At 44.8% G+C, this 14,318-nt stretch overlaps 1 protein-coding gene across 1 annotated transcript in view; it reads right to left on the bottom strand.

Moving 5' to 3' along the window:
- Positions 1-14,318, bottom strand: part of PLXNA4 (plexin A4) — a 749,270-nt gene that overhangs the window by 683,060 nt on the left and 51,892 nt on the right. The gene's annotated exons all lie outside the window — the stretch shown is intronic.

The raw sequence follows: 14,318 nt of genomic DNA, 5'->3' as shown, positions 1-14,318 counted from the left end.
AATGTGGAGAGCCAGGTTTGATTCCCTGCTCCTCCACTTGAAGCCAGCTGGGTGACCTTGGGTCAGTCACAGCTCTCTCAGGGCTCTCTCAGCCCCACCCACCTCACAGAGTGATTGTTGCTGAGATAACAATAACATACTTGTAAACTGCTCTGAGTATGGCATTAAGTTGTCCAGAAGGGCGGTGTATAAATCAAATGTTGTTGTTGTTATTTAATAAATGAAATATGGAGTGTAGACCAGAAGCCAGGTAAGGGCTCAAAGGAACAGTCTGAGCTTTGTGAATCTGGGCATGAAGAAGACAAGTTTGAATTTTTGGAGCTGGGCTCGAAAAATTCATCTAACAGATTGCAAAGAGGCCACTGAGGTACACGGACACTGATTTAGGATCACTATTTGACATCACTTGAATGACCAAGTGTTACTTGTGAGGCATTCTCAGGAAAACCAGACTGCAAGCTACTGTGTCCACCTGACCACACCTACCATCCAGGCAGCTGAGGAAGAAAATATAAGCTGAAAGGGAGAAGGTTGGATACAGCTGCCTCTCCCATCCTGTGGAACTCCCTTCCTCAAGAATAGCAATCTTTAGAAGCCTTCTGATATAAATTGAAGAAGTTCTTGTTTCTGGCAGGCCTTGAATAAAGGTGTTGTTTGCCTGGAGCTTTCATGTTAATGTTCTTGATTCTTATGATAGAAACATAGATTTGGAAGGGAACCCAAGGGTCATCTAGTCCAACCCCCTGCACAATGCAGGAAATTCATAGTTCTCTCCTCCCTCACCTCTCCCAGTGACCCCTGCTTTATGCCCAGAGAAAGGCAAAACTCTTCCAGGATTCCCAGCCAATTTGGTCAGGAGGAAAATTACTTCCTGACCCCAAAGTGGCAATTGGCATGACCCTTAGCATGTAATAAAAGGCCACTAGAGCCCTTTCTCCAGCTTCCGAATCTGTTGTATTATTTTACATATTTCTAACGTTATTAATCACCCTTCAGTGCTTCTTTTGATGCAAAAACACAAATTAAAATAAATAAAATAAAAACCAGATCCTTGCTGGGACCCAGAGGAGACAAGGAGAGGCAGAGGGGATCTCGTGCTCTGTGGCTCACGTTCATTCATTCTCACACATGGCAGCACGCAAAACACATTCATGTCATCTTGAACATTGTCGGCAGGAGCCACAGGGAAGCTCACTTGCACTTCTTGTACTTAGTTATCTAACCTTCATCCCAGAGCTATTTCTGCGTTATTCCAACTGAATTATCTGCATAGCCACTGAGGCCGTGAGGTTACAATGCGGCTCACAGCTGCCATTCATTCCAAAAGCATGTGCACAAGCAATCATCCTGGTACACAGTGTACCAAGCACTTCTGGAACTGTTTTGTTTCTGCTTTTGAAAAACAGAACAATCCATAATCTTCAAGGTAGGGGGGCAGGAAGCTTTGTGATTTGTTACCAGCTTAAGAACTGCAGCCAGCAGATTCTTTATAATTCCCCCAAAGCTGAAACCCTCATAACTGAGGAACAAACATGGGGAGCTATTTTAAAAGTAAGTTTTGAACAATAATTCAGGGAAACCGGGCCATGGATTAGCACCTTTCCCTTTGAACAGAGGAAATCTTACAACCCAGCCCTGTCTCTGGTTACCTAGTAAGAAGACTCACTGTGCTCAGTGGGGCTTATTCCGAAGTAAAAGCACACAGGTTGCAACTTTGTTGGAAAGTCAGTTCATCGCACAACCTTTGGGATCTGCTCCTAGGAGTACAGGCTCTCCCATTGTCAGACGTGGTGTATGTAGGAGGGTAACATTTTGCCATACAAGACACTTAGGCTTGCCATTCCCCCGTCTGGGGCGCGGGATCCCCTGCTCCCACCTCCTCCCCCTACCCCCACTTACCTGGCCAACAGGGGATGCATCCCCTTGGTGCCCCCCCATGGCGTAGAGCACACTCAGGCAGTGTGACACACACACCCCGCCACAATGTGCTCCTGCACCCCACAACAGCCCCATTTCAGGCTGAATCGGGACTGGGGGGGGGCGATTCAGCCCTTTGGCGAGCACGGGAATGCTCCTGGGCCACCTTTTGACCTGCATGATGACATCACTTCCCAGAAGTGATGTCATCACATGCACCAGGAGCGCACGCACGTGCTGAAGCCTCCGCAGGGTAAGTACCAGGCTCCCAGGCTCCTGCCAGGGGACTCAAGTAACCTGACAACCCTAAAGACACTATTCACAGGAACTTTGGGCACAGCTGCTGGAAGAACTTGTGCAAATTAGGTTCAACTTGCAGTCCATTGTTTATTTTTAATTTCTATTTATTTATGTTATTCATAGTCCGCCTTTCTCACTGAGACTCGAGGTGAATTACACAGTGTCATTAAATCCCAATGCAAGAAGGATGGTTGAAGGGCCGCCATTATGTGTTACAAGGCAGGGAGGCAGGCCAAAGGCCAATTTCTGAAAACAGAAACAAATCCACATGATTGGCTGGAACAAGAGCCAGGAGACAAGACACAGGGGCATCTACCACACCTTAAAATAGATCTCAGAGGCTGAGGGAAGCAGTGCATGATCAGTTTCTACATGTGTGGGTGTGTTTGATCATAAACTGTTTACAATTGACCACTGAGGAAGGCCTTAGGGCCGAAATGCATCTGGTTGGTTTTTTTCACTGTACCTTGGTCTATTTGTGTTGGTCATTGCACTGTACCATCATCTGTACCTTGAGATGTTTTAGCAGGTTTTAGCGTATACATGTAGCCTGCCATTCAGACCTTATGTTTTAAACTTGTTTTTAATCTACATTTGTGCACAATTATAATAAATACTTTCCAGCAGGGCTTTTTTTCTGGGAAAAGAGGTGGTGGAACTCGGTGGGTTGCCAGCACAGGGGGTAACTCTTGGTGGAAGGTGGTGCCCCTGATACCACATGTGCGTGCACAAAGTGCATGCATGCTCCCAGGGCCAATGATGTCACTTTGGGTCAGCTGTAACAAGGGGGGAGTTTTTTAAAGTTTAAATTGCCCTCAGCAAAAATGGTCATATGGCTGGTGGCCCCACCCCCTGATTGCCAGACAGAGGGGAGTTTAGATTGCCCTCCACACCACTCCAGCGACCACCAGCCATGTGACCATTTTCAAGAGGTTCCGGAACTCCATTCCACCGTATTCCAGATGAAAAAAAGCCCTGCTTTCTAATATATATTTTTAGGTTGTTACTCAACCCCTCTATTTTGTTCCTCTGCTTGTTTAGGTTGAGTTTGTGGGGACTTTTCCCCCAGACCCCCTTTTTTCTTCCTGGTCATTACCAAATTCAAGCAAGCACCTTAAGACAGAAACCTGCTATATCACAGACTCCTGCGTCTTGGAGAAAGCCTGTGTTCCTTTGCAAAGCCCAGCTGGGCCAGTAACACAGCCTGTGTGGCTTTTTCCAAGCGAGAGAGTCAAGCCAAGGCATCTGAAGAAAGCAGGTGCATGCTCAAGAAGCCAAGCCAATGTCAATTCCAGAAAAGACGCCCAAGCAAGCAGATTAGAGAAGGAAGGAAGGAAGGTAATGTAGCTTCACAAAGCCAATGTCATGTCTGCACACCATTCATCCATGCCATTCATATATTTGCTGCTCTCTGTATTGATCTGATCAATGTAGTGATACCCTTTGTGCTTTCATGCCATGCTCATATACTGTAACCATTATAATCATGCCATCCGTGGTCTGAGCCTGTTATCGCGGGAATCTGCTTGTTGACCTTGCAGCTGTACTGTAACTCTTCACAAGAGACAGAGGGAGTTGGATTCCTTGTAATCTTTACCTTTCTCTGCCAAGACAAAACTAGTGTGTTCTTATGAGACTTTGGGATTTTTGCGCCTAGTTGCTAACTGCCCAAGGGGAGTGGGGAATCATGATCCTTATATCAAAGTGCATCTGCTTGTATCCTCATTCCTGCCAACTTATCCATCTATGGATGTACCCATGAACTTACTGGATCTCTATAATAAAACCTTTCCATCCAATGCCCTGGAGTGCTTGCTATGAGGGGTTTGGGGGTCTATCTGCCATGGAATGCCGTTCCTAGAACTGACAGCCAAAGAAGGGAATACAGGGAAGTCTACACAAAGCTGCGACACATTCATTACACAAAATCATCTTGCAGATAAAGGAAGTATAAGCAGGAGCAAGGAAGGGCTAATCAGAAGCAAGAAAACGATCAGTGTCAGGTGGGAAGCCACGTTGGTCTGTAGCAGAAGAGCAAGATTCAGGTCCCGTAGCATCCTAAAGACCAACTAGATTTCCAGGGTATGAGCTTTGGAGAGTCAGAGCGCTGTTCTTCAGATATGATCTAGTTGGTCTTTAAGGTGCTACTGGACTCGAATCTTGCTCTTCTACTACAGACCAACATGGCTTCTCACCTGAAACTATCTTCATGGAAGGCACCACATTTAGCCTCGTGGAACGGAAATCCATTATCCTTACAAAAAAAAGTTGCACAGGTATCAAGCTAATTACAACATGTATTATTATGGCTAGCTTCTACAATACCCTCCTGCCCTCTCCATGGTTTATAAGGACTGCTTTTTTCCACTCTTTGTATCTTACAAAGGGCACTCTGACCCTTGAACGTTCATACCCTGGACATCTAGATGTTCGTCTGTCTGTAGCAGTAGAAAAGAGTAACAGACCAGTAGAGCCTATAAAACTAACAAAATTTATTGTAGGGTATGAGCTTTTGTGAGTCACAGGCTGAACTTCTTCAGATACAGCTAGAATATGTGAGTCCATCTGTCCTTATATCTTGGAGAGTGGAGTGATTTCAGATGCTGAATTTGGCATCCGCTCTCCAAGATATAAGCCTCATAGGTGCTACTGGTCTCTTGCCCTAGACATCTAGGTAAGCTTTAAGTTGCAGATTGACAGTGCAATTCTATACATTTACTCCACTTGAGGAACTGAATAGGCTCATGGGAGGGGTTGTGCTCTGCGGGTAGAGCATCTGCTTTTCACACGGAAGGTCCCAGGTTCAATCCCCAGCATGTCTTGTTAAAAGGATCAAAGAGCAGGTAAGGCAGAGCAAAAAAAACCCTGCCTTGATAAACCAAAAGTCTACCTCTGTACCAGGCCGCTTCAGGAGGCCCACAAAATCCCACGGGAGTGGATAGTAAATTAGCTTGGGCCCAAGAGAGACGCCATTTTCAAGGAAGATGCGGTGAGATCATGAGATGCCACCTCTGCTCCCTGAAGTGCCCCAGCTCAAGGCCTTTTGCGGTAAATCAGCCCTTTTCTCGGCCCTGTGATCTCACGCGGGAATCTCTTAGGATTCGATGCCAGGCAGGAATTAGAACAGTGACGTCCGGATTCTTCACCTGCCAGGAAATAGCATGAGAAAACCACGAGCTTCCAGGATGCAGATAAACAGGAGCCATTGCTGAAAAGCTGGCTTTCCTGAATCTTGACTGTTCTTTATACATCGACTTTAAATATATCTCACCAGATAATTGTGATTGCTGCCAAATCCACATTTTGGGAGAAATCCTAGCTAAAGGATTAGCACCCTCCTGTTTTCTTCTTCGCTTTCACTCTATCCTGTCTGCCAAAGCTGTATTTAACTGAGCCTCTCTTAAGAGAAGACTCTACCTAGGAGACCTGTGCTGTCGCTGGTCAGCCGTAACTCTCTTTCTTCCTTGGCTGGAATTTGGCTATTCTGGAAGCTGCTCTTTAGCCGCTGTGTTACTTGGAGTGTGTCTCCGTTGAGGGACGTAGCCTCGCATAAAACAGACTCAACCCAACAAAGCTAAAAGCTTGCCATGCCCGAGTATCACAGAACAAAAGAATTCACGAAATCTTACTAAGAAAGTTACTGAAACAACAATAAATACTATTTTTTTAAAAAAATATTTATTTCAAATTTCTATTCCGCCCTCCCCGCAAGCAGGCTCGGGGCAGATAACAACATATTAAAATACAATTAAAAATTCATCTAAATTAAAACAGTGTATTAATACACCTTTAAAACAGGATGGTGGACAGCCTTCACAGGGAGGGTTAAAAATTTTATACACCCCTTTTTTCAGGCCGGCGGAGGCCCAGCCTCAGCCATATACCTGGCAGAACAACTCTATCTTGCAGGCCCAGCGGAAGGATAGTAGGTCCTGCCTAGAGCTGCCAGCTCCAAGTTGGGAAATTCCTGGAGATCTGGGAGGTGAAACCTGGAGAAACCTGGAGAAAGTACAGTTTGGGGAGGGAAAAGAACTTGGCGTGACAAAATTCCATAGAGTACACCCCCAAAAGTAGCCATTTTCTCCAGGTGAACTGATCTCTGTGGCCTGGAGACAAATTGTAATTCTGAGAGATCTCCAGCCATTACCTGGAGATTATTTTATGTTGGTTGTACTACTAGACCCCTTAAAGTCCGCATGCTGGAACATATGTCTCGGATTTGGAACAAAATATTGGAGGCACCTTTAGTCCAACATTTTGTGGAAAGGACTCACGACGAGAGGCCCTTTAAAGTTGCAGTCCTTGAGGTGGTTCTTCTGCGGAGGGAGGCATTCTGGATTCATGAGTTACAGACTGTTAAACCATTAGGTTTGAATAATGAACTTTCTTTAAATTGTTTTCTATAAATGAATCCATATGAATTGTTGGTACAATATGCTTTTTATGGAGTAAATTAACTTGAGAATCAGAATTTTTCGGTCCCTTTAAATGGAATGGTTGATCTTAGAATGAAATTGTATAAGAGGCACCAATAGGAATTAGAGAGGCTGCACGAGAATACACGCAGCCACTGGTGTCCTTCCTCTTTATTTAGAAAACACTGGAGAGCAGCAGGTCTGTATGGATAAATGTGTAAGGAATTTATTAATTCTGTTTAATTGATAATATAGGTGATATGTGTATATATATGTATGTATTACAGCGGTATGTAATGCCCCCGATGAAGCAAGTGAACGAAATCTGAGCTTGTACAGCCGGCAGCCAGATTGGGCGTTAACAATTGCTTGAATACTACCGCGTATAAACATTATGTTGAGGATTCCCCCTGGAGAAGAGGAGGAAGAGAAATACCATTTGGGACACTGTTACTTTAATTTGCGGAATTGAAGAGACTAAAGAGGAACATGGATTTTTGAATGTTTGCTTTGTGAAATTGGAATGGATTTAGACGAAACGGGTCATCCATTATAAATATTGTGTAGCGTGAGCACCTGGAGCTTTAATGACTATAAATTTATAATTTGTATGCCCCTGTGAGTGTATCTCTCTTTTTGACATTATTACCTGGAGGCTGGCAGCCTTAGTCCTGCCAGGCCCTGATTTCAGCAAACAGAGCATTCCGCCAGGTGGGAGCCAGGACCAAAAAGGCCCTGGCTCTAGTCAAGGCTAGGCTACATGATCATTTACTCAGAAATCATAAATCAATAATTCATATGTAGTCATACAATTTTCTGAATGAACAAGCAGATTACACAAATTCTGTAATGACAAGGAAATACTTTCTTAAAGCGGCATGTACTTATAAAACCAGTACTATCCAAATCTTTGAGGTATGGTATGCAATTATTAAAGTGCAAATGTTTCAATTTTCTTAATCATAAAACATATTGCACAGATCCATAAATAAATTCAAAACCATTCATATTGCACAAACATGATTAAAGTGCTGGTTGATACAAAGCAATAAACCTCTAAGATCCATGGACAGTCTATCTTTGTTGAGTTGATACGTCCATCAACAGTTCCACCAAGTTTCAGCTGGTCACTTATTCAGTTAGGAAAAGGCTGTGGTTAATTTCTTGTTCTAACGGGTTGTCTAGATCCAAATACTCCCGTTTCAAAATACCTTTTTCAAAGAATCACAGACTATATCCATTTGTATCATTCAGGCATACCGGCACATTCCATTCTTAACCAGGGCTGAATCCACACACCCTCGGAGAGTCCCGGCATTCTGCTAAATGTTCACTAAACACCCGGAAGTGTAGCGTCTTTCTAGTGCGATTCAGAAATCGCGCTAGAAAGACGCTATACTTCCGGGTGTTTAGTGAACATTTAGCGCAACACCGGGACGCTTCGAGGGTGTGTGGATTCAGCCCAGTATAGCACTAAGTGTGAACCAACGGTGGCTCAACCTTGCAACATCTGGAAGAACATTCAAGTGTCTCCAAGGACCAGGGTTGCCAGCCTCCAGTTGGAGCCTGCAGATCTCCTGAAATTACAATTGATCTCCAGATTACAGAGTTCAGTTCTGCTGGAGTAAATGGCTGCCTTAAAAGGTTGACCTTGATGGCACTATACCCTTTCTGAGCTCCCTTCTCTCCCAAACTCCAGCCTCCCCAGGTTCTACCTCCCAAATCTCCAGGAATTTCCCAGCCTGGCAACTCTACTGATGGCATAAAGAGACCCAAACTGTTTTGTATGGGCAATAGCTATTACAATGTACATCTCAGGGGATGTATTATCCGCTCACTTTGGAGATGCAAGAGAAACGGCTGCAATACTCTAGGTGAGGTCTAACCAGAGCAGAGCAGAGCAGAGCGATCTGGACACTATGCTTCTGTTGACACAGCCCAAAATTGCATTTGTCTTTTTAGCTACCACATCACACCGCTGACTGATGTTCAGTGTATGTTCTTCCTAAGAAGGAAGAAAAGAGCCAGAAAACACAACAGTGGGTTCCTTATTGAGGATCAATTACTTAGGCTTGGAAGAGGAGGCTTCAGACGGGCATCACAGAAAAAGAGGACTGAGCAGGGATTACAAGGCGGAGAGATGACATCACAGAGGTATAAGGAGCTGCAGAAGATAATACTCAATCTCATCAGGGAATTAAAATGCTAGGAAAATTAGCCAGATGCAAACTTACAAAGCTGCCTTGTAACCCTGTCAGGCAATAAGTTTATCAAACTGTGAAACTCTTAAAACACTGCAAAAGGGGCATACATGCTAAGCGTTATCATTAGCGCATCTTGTCCGCTCTGATCAGCCGTGCCTCTTCAAGGTCACAGATGGACAAAGGTTTTTTCCAACACCAACACCAGCAGTCCTTACCAGGAGATACTAGGGACTGAACCAAGGAATTCCCATCAGGCAAATCATATTCTTTACCACTGAACCATGGCTATCACAAAGTCTTTAAACTGTGCCTTAGGGCTTGGATCGGGATACCAAATTCCTCCTCCTCCTCCTCACTTTACATTCTACATTTCAGTGTGGAATGCAACCTCTGCACACCAGAATCTTCTTGGAACTGGGGGACTCCCGATACCCACATCAATTCGACTCCTTCTCAAGAGCTTAAAGCTGCCTTAGACTGGGCCGATGAAGGCAACAACTGGCTATTCTGGACTATTTTCCAGGGCTCTGGTGGTCTCTTCACTCGAGGCACTTTCCATTTTTCCAGCCATTGGGGGACGATGCCTTACCTGTTGGCCATGACTGTACAAGCACTGATAACACATTATCAGTACAATCCTAAACTGAGTTCTGAGAGTTATGAGATGTCATAGAAGGACACTTGGCCCTGCACATGGGCGAAATCAACAGCAGCCCATACACGAGCTTTCTCTGTGGTGGCCCCTACCCTGTGGAATGGCCTGTCTGAGGAGGTCAGGAGAGCCCTCACTCTCCTGGCTTTCCGCAAATGATGCAAAACCAAATTATTCAAAAAGGCTTTTTACTTAGCTAGGAGGGCTGTATTGTAGGGAGGGGATTGCAGATGATCCACTAATGAGTTAGGAACCATAGATTTCACCAATATGTTGCATTGGATTCCTGTTAATGCTATGTCTTTGTGAAATTGTATCTAATTACCCTATGGCGTTGTTTATGGAAACGTTCCTGATATTGACTGTACCAATCTCACACTGTGTAATCCGCCTTGAGTCTCAGTGAGAAAGGCGGAGTATAAATGACATAAACAAACAAACAAACAAAAACTTTGTTTAGGATTGTTCAGCTGTATCCCATCAGTATTCCCTTCCAAGCAGATCTACGGTGAGATAAATGCAGCCGGGTGGGAAGCCGGCATTCGGAGATCGCATCCTAATTGCACGCCGCATGTCATCCACAGCACCGCAATGGTTACCGTGCAATTACATGCCACGATGTACAAGTGACAATGCGGTTACAGCCACTTTACCAATTATGGGGGAATTGCAACCCTGAAGCTAAGAGGGTTTTCGCTCAGATGTAATTTAGGCAAGAACAGAACAGAGAATGAAGTTGCTCAAATTTACTGGGACTTGTTTCTGTGGCTGTTCTGATTTCATTTTTTTTATTTGAGCATCAGATCAAGAACGGGTGTCAAGTTTCCAGAGAACTATAGAATGTTAATGCACCACAGACTTCGACGCCTGTCTTTTCTACCACTACACTTCCCAACACATGGCTTCAGGCAACCACAGAGCATGGAGCGCGCATCGTAAAATGTGCAATTTCCTGGAGGGAAAGCTGTAATTCTTATAGACCAAAAGGTTTCCTTCCTTGGGCTTCAAGCAGACCTTTGACATTTGTATTTCACAAGGAAAATAAAAGTATGCACTGTACATCTGATCCAAAGTTCCATGGAACTAACTGAGTTCTATTGGTTTTGTTTCCTCCAAAGAATTGTGGGGACTGTAGTTAGCTAAGGATACTGACTGTTTTCTATTACAGACCTCTGATCAGAAAACTACAGTTCCCATGGTTCCTTGGGATAAGGGAATTAACTTTTAAACAAATTTAAATCTGTACTATAGGATTAGAGACACTACCAAATTTTATGACCACACTGTTTCAACCTGAAAATTCAAGTTTCTGACATGGGTGTTTCCCTCCTTCAAGTGCACAAAAAAGAAATGCAGTCATTATTTCTCCTGATCTTAATAATAAAACGGGATTGAAAATTAATGTCGAAACTGACATTTTCCCATCAATTCCATAAATGCAGTAAAATTAACAAACAAACCAGGAACACCCATAATGAAACTGAGTAAAACCAAAAGTCGCACAGTGATCCTTTTCGAACTGACCCTCTAATCAATGCTCGGTTTATGAAGGCACGAGGAATAATCTGCTACAAAAGCAGCTGAATACACACATAATAAACTAAGGAAGTCCTTCAAGAAATAGGGGAAAATGAAAAAAAGATGCGGCTGTACAAAAGAGCTCAAGGTCCATGGAAAATAAGAGCAAAGACTTAATGCATTTACAGTGCAATCCTAAACAACGTTACTCCAGTCTAAACCCACTGATTTCAAGGGCTTAATGTTGCTTAGGATTGCACTGTTAAATCAGCACCATCCTACTTTCAAATAGAGATGGGCACGAACCAGAAAAAAAAAGAACCATGCGGTTCGTGGTTCGTCACGTTTCACGAACCATGAAACGTGAACTTCATGAACCTGCCCCAGTTCACGAACCAGGTCATTTTTGGTTCGTGAAAACGTCACTTCCGGGCCAGCAAATCACCACTTCCAGTTAGCAGAAGGTCACTTCCGGGTCAGCAGAAGGTCACTTCCAGGTCAGCAGAAGGTCTGCAGAAAGCCCAACTCCCCGATGCCTAGGAAACTGATCGATTGGCACCAGGCTGTCTGCAGTGATGAACCAAAAAACAAACCAAACAAACCACCCTAAAGTTTGTGACGGTTCGTCAGAAATGGGCTCTGATGAACTGCTGGTTCATGAACCACGAACCGGCCTGGTTCATGACAAACTTTGGTTTGTATTTTGGTTCATGCCCATCACTACTTTCAAACAACTATTGCCTCTGTAACACTGTCCTGCTCATTTAAGTTAAAGCTAATCTTCTAGATCCTTAGTGAGCAAGACTCGGGTCCAGTAGCATCTTAAAAGACTAACTAGATTTCCAGGGGATGAGCTTTCTGATAGTATCTGCACGAGTGAGCTTTGACTCACAAAAGCCTATACCCTAGAAAGTTTTGTTGGTCTTTTAGGTAAGGGTGCTGCTAGACTCAAATTTTGTTCAAGTAGCTTCCGCGTCTAAGCAAGTAAAATGTATTGGGTTAAAGGAATGTAGAACGGTGGGTTTAATGCTTTTTGCAAAGGCAAAACAATCGAATCCAAAAACTCAAAACTCAACCATGAACTATTACCATACCTACTTAGAAATGTGAGATGCAGGGGTAATATCACTTGAAGGACCATCTTTCTAGCCGCCCAGTTAGGATCTGTCTCACAACTGCTGCTCTCTGTGCCTCTTCCTTCAGAGGTGAGGTAGGTCATAACTGGCAACTAGAGACGGGAATTTTTCAGTACTGGCACCTTGTTCTGGAATGTCCTTCCCCTTGAGGCTTGCCTGGGGCCTACATTGCTTGCTTTGAGGTGACAGGCCAAAATGTTTCTGTTCACCTAGGCTTTTAATTAAGGCTTTGATCTTTTAACACAATTTTAATCTGAAAACCATTATTTCAAGCTAGGACCTCGGATCCCTTTCCCCAAAGTCTCCAGGGATTTCACACCCCAGAGCTGGCAACCCTAACAGCAGGGTAGAAAATTAGTTTCCTAAACAATATCAAATTCTATCAACAGCAGGTAACCCACTGCAAGTAACTGGGGTAGGTGCAGGGCTGCCAACTTCCAGGTAGAGATCAGTTTCTCGGAGAAAATGGCAGCTTCCGAATCCATGGCATCATACCGTTGCTGAGTTCCCTCCCTGAGCTCTGCCCTCTCCAGGTTCCAGCCCAAAAATCTCCAGGAATTTCCCAACCCAAAGTAGGCAACCATACATAGGAACCAGCCTCATATCAACATAAGAGAAACGGACTGGTTCAGACCCGAGAATCCATTCCAGTGAAGGCATTGTGTTTCCATCAGTGGCCAGCTGGATACTTCTGGAAGTTAATTAGGCATTGTGGGAAGAAGCACTTTCTCTTGTTCGAGTAAAAGACATCCTGGGTGAAAAGCTGGAAGAAATTTTAAAAGAGCTGTCCAGCTGCTTTGACTTCTTCACAGATCGAGTTTGCCTAATTTAATCTGGCCAATTATCTGCTTAACCCCATGATAAAGACACCGTGCGTTTCTGCAACTGCCCTTCTCAGCGCCCTGCGGCTTGAAAGTGTCTCTTAATGTCCAATCAAAGCCTTTTTGACTCAAGTTTCTTCCTCTTCCAGTTGCATTCCGCTCCCCGGAAATCTTGCACCATGCCGGCCCAATGTGTGTCTCTAACGTCCCTCTCCGCTGAATGTCACCTGGAAAAGGCTCAGGTATCTTTCCCATCCCATCTCTCAGCAATACCAACGTGCACATACCTCAAACTAAAGCCAGGTGCAGCAGGAAAGCTGGCACAGAGACAGCCTTTCCTCAAGAGCAATTAGCATAATTATTATTTTGTTTTGCAAGCAAAATTGTGACTCTGGCTCCTGAGCGCCACAGTGCATGTGATGACGGCGCTGGATAAAATTCATCCACCACTACATCGCAGAAAGTTCCCGTCATGTCGGGAGCTCCTTCACCTGAAGTCCTCGGCACGAATGGCAAGTATCAATTAGTTCCATTGAGAAGGAAGATTAAGTGCAGTAATGAAGCACAATCTTCCAGGTAGGGTTGTCGGGTCCCCTGACTCCCCCAGTGGGAGATCAGGAGCCTGGCATTCACCTCGTAGCATAATTGTGTTCCTTCTCGTATGTGCTCCCAGGCTTGTGCAATGACATCACTTCCTGGAAGTGATGTCATTGTGCAGGACAAAGGGTGGCCTGGGAGCGCTCCCTCACTCACCGGGGGGGGGGCAAATTGGGCCCACTGTGGGGCATGATTCATCCCGAATTGGGCCACTGTGGGCGTGGGAGCACGCCGCACCACCCGGGGGGACACCCAGGAAGCGCATTCCCCCTGCCGGCCAGGTAAGTGGGGGCAGGAGGGAGGATCCCCTGCCCTGGGTGGGGGAATGGCACCCCTACTTCCAGGCCTTCAATGAGGCCTCATCCTCCTAACTGTGCTTACTTTGAAAAAGTACATTTGATTGCAACATGATTTGCTTCAAAGTAGAGATTTGGCATTCCTTTCGATAGAGCTTAGACACACATAACTTTCCCAAACAATTGTGCCATAAGCAGGGATACAAAGCTCTTCGTAGCCTTGGTCCAGCATACCTATGGGACTGCTTCCCCTCCCCCATGTTCCTCTACAGCAGCTTTGCTCATCTGAATAGGGCCTCCTGTAGGTGCCAACCTGCACATGAGCGAAATCAACAGCAGCCCGTAGAGGGGCTTTCCCTGTGGTGGCCCCTACCCTGAGGAATGGCCTTCCTGAGGAGGTCAGGAATGCCCCCACTCTCCTGGCTTTCTACAAATGATGTAAAACCTAATTATTCAAAAAGG

Source organism: Eublepharis macularius, chromosome 9, assembly GCF_028583425.1.
Source record: "Eublepharis macularius isolate TG4126 chromosome 9, MPM_Emac_v1.0, whole genome shotgun sequence".
In the NCBI taxonomy this organism is placed as follows: domain Eukaryota; kingdom Metazoa; phylum Chordata; class Lepidosauria; order Squamata; family Eublepharidae; genus Eublepharis; species Eublepharis macularius.
The sequence above is the reverse complement of the archived record's forward strand: the minus strand, read 5'-3'. Positions and strand labels throughout refer to the sequence as shown.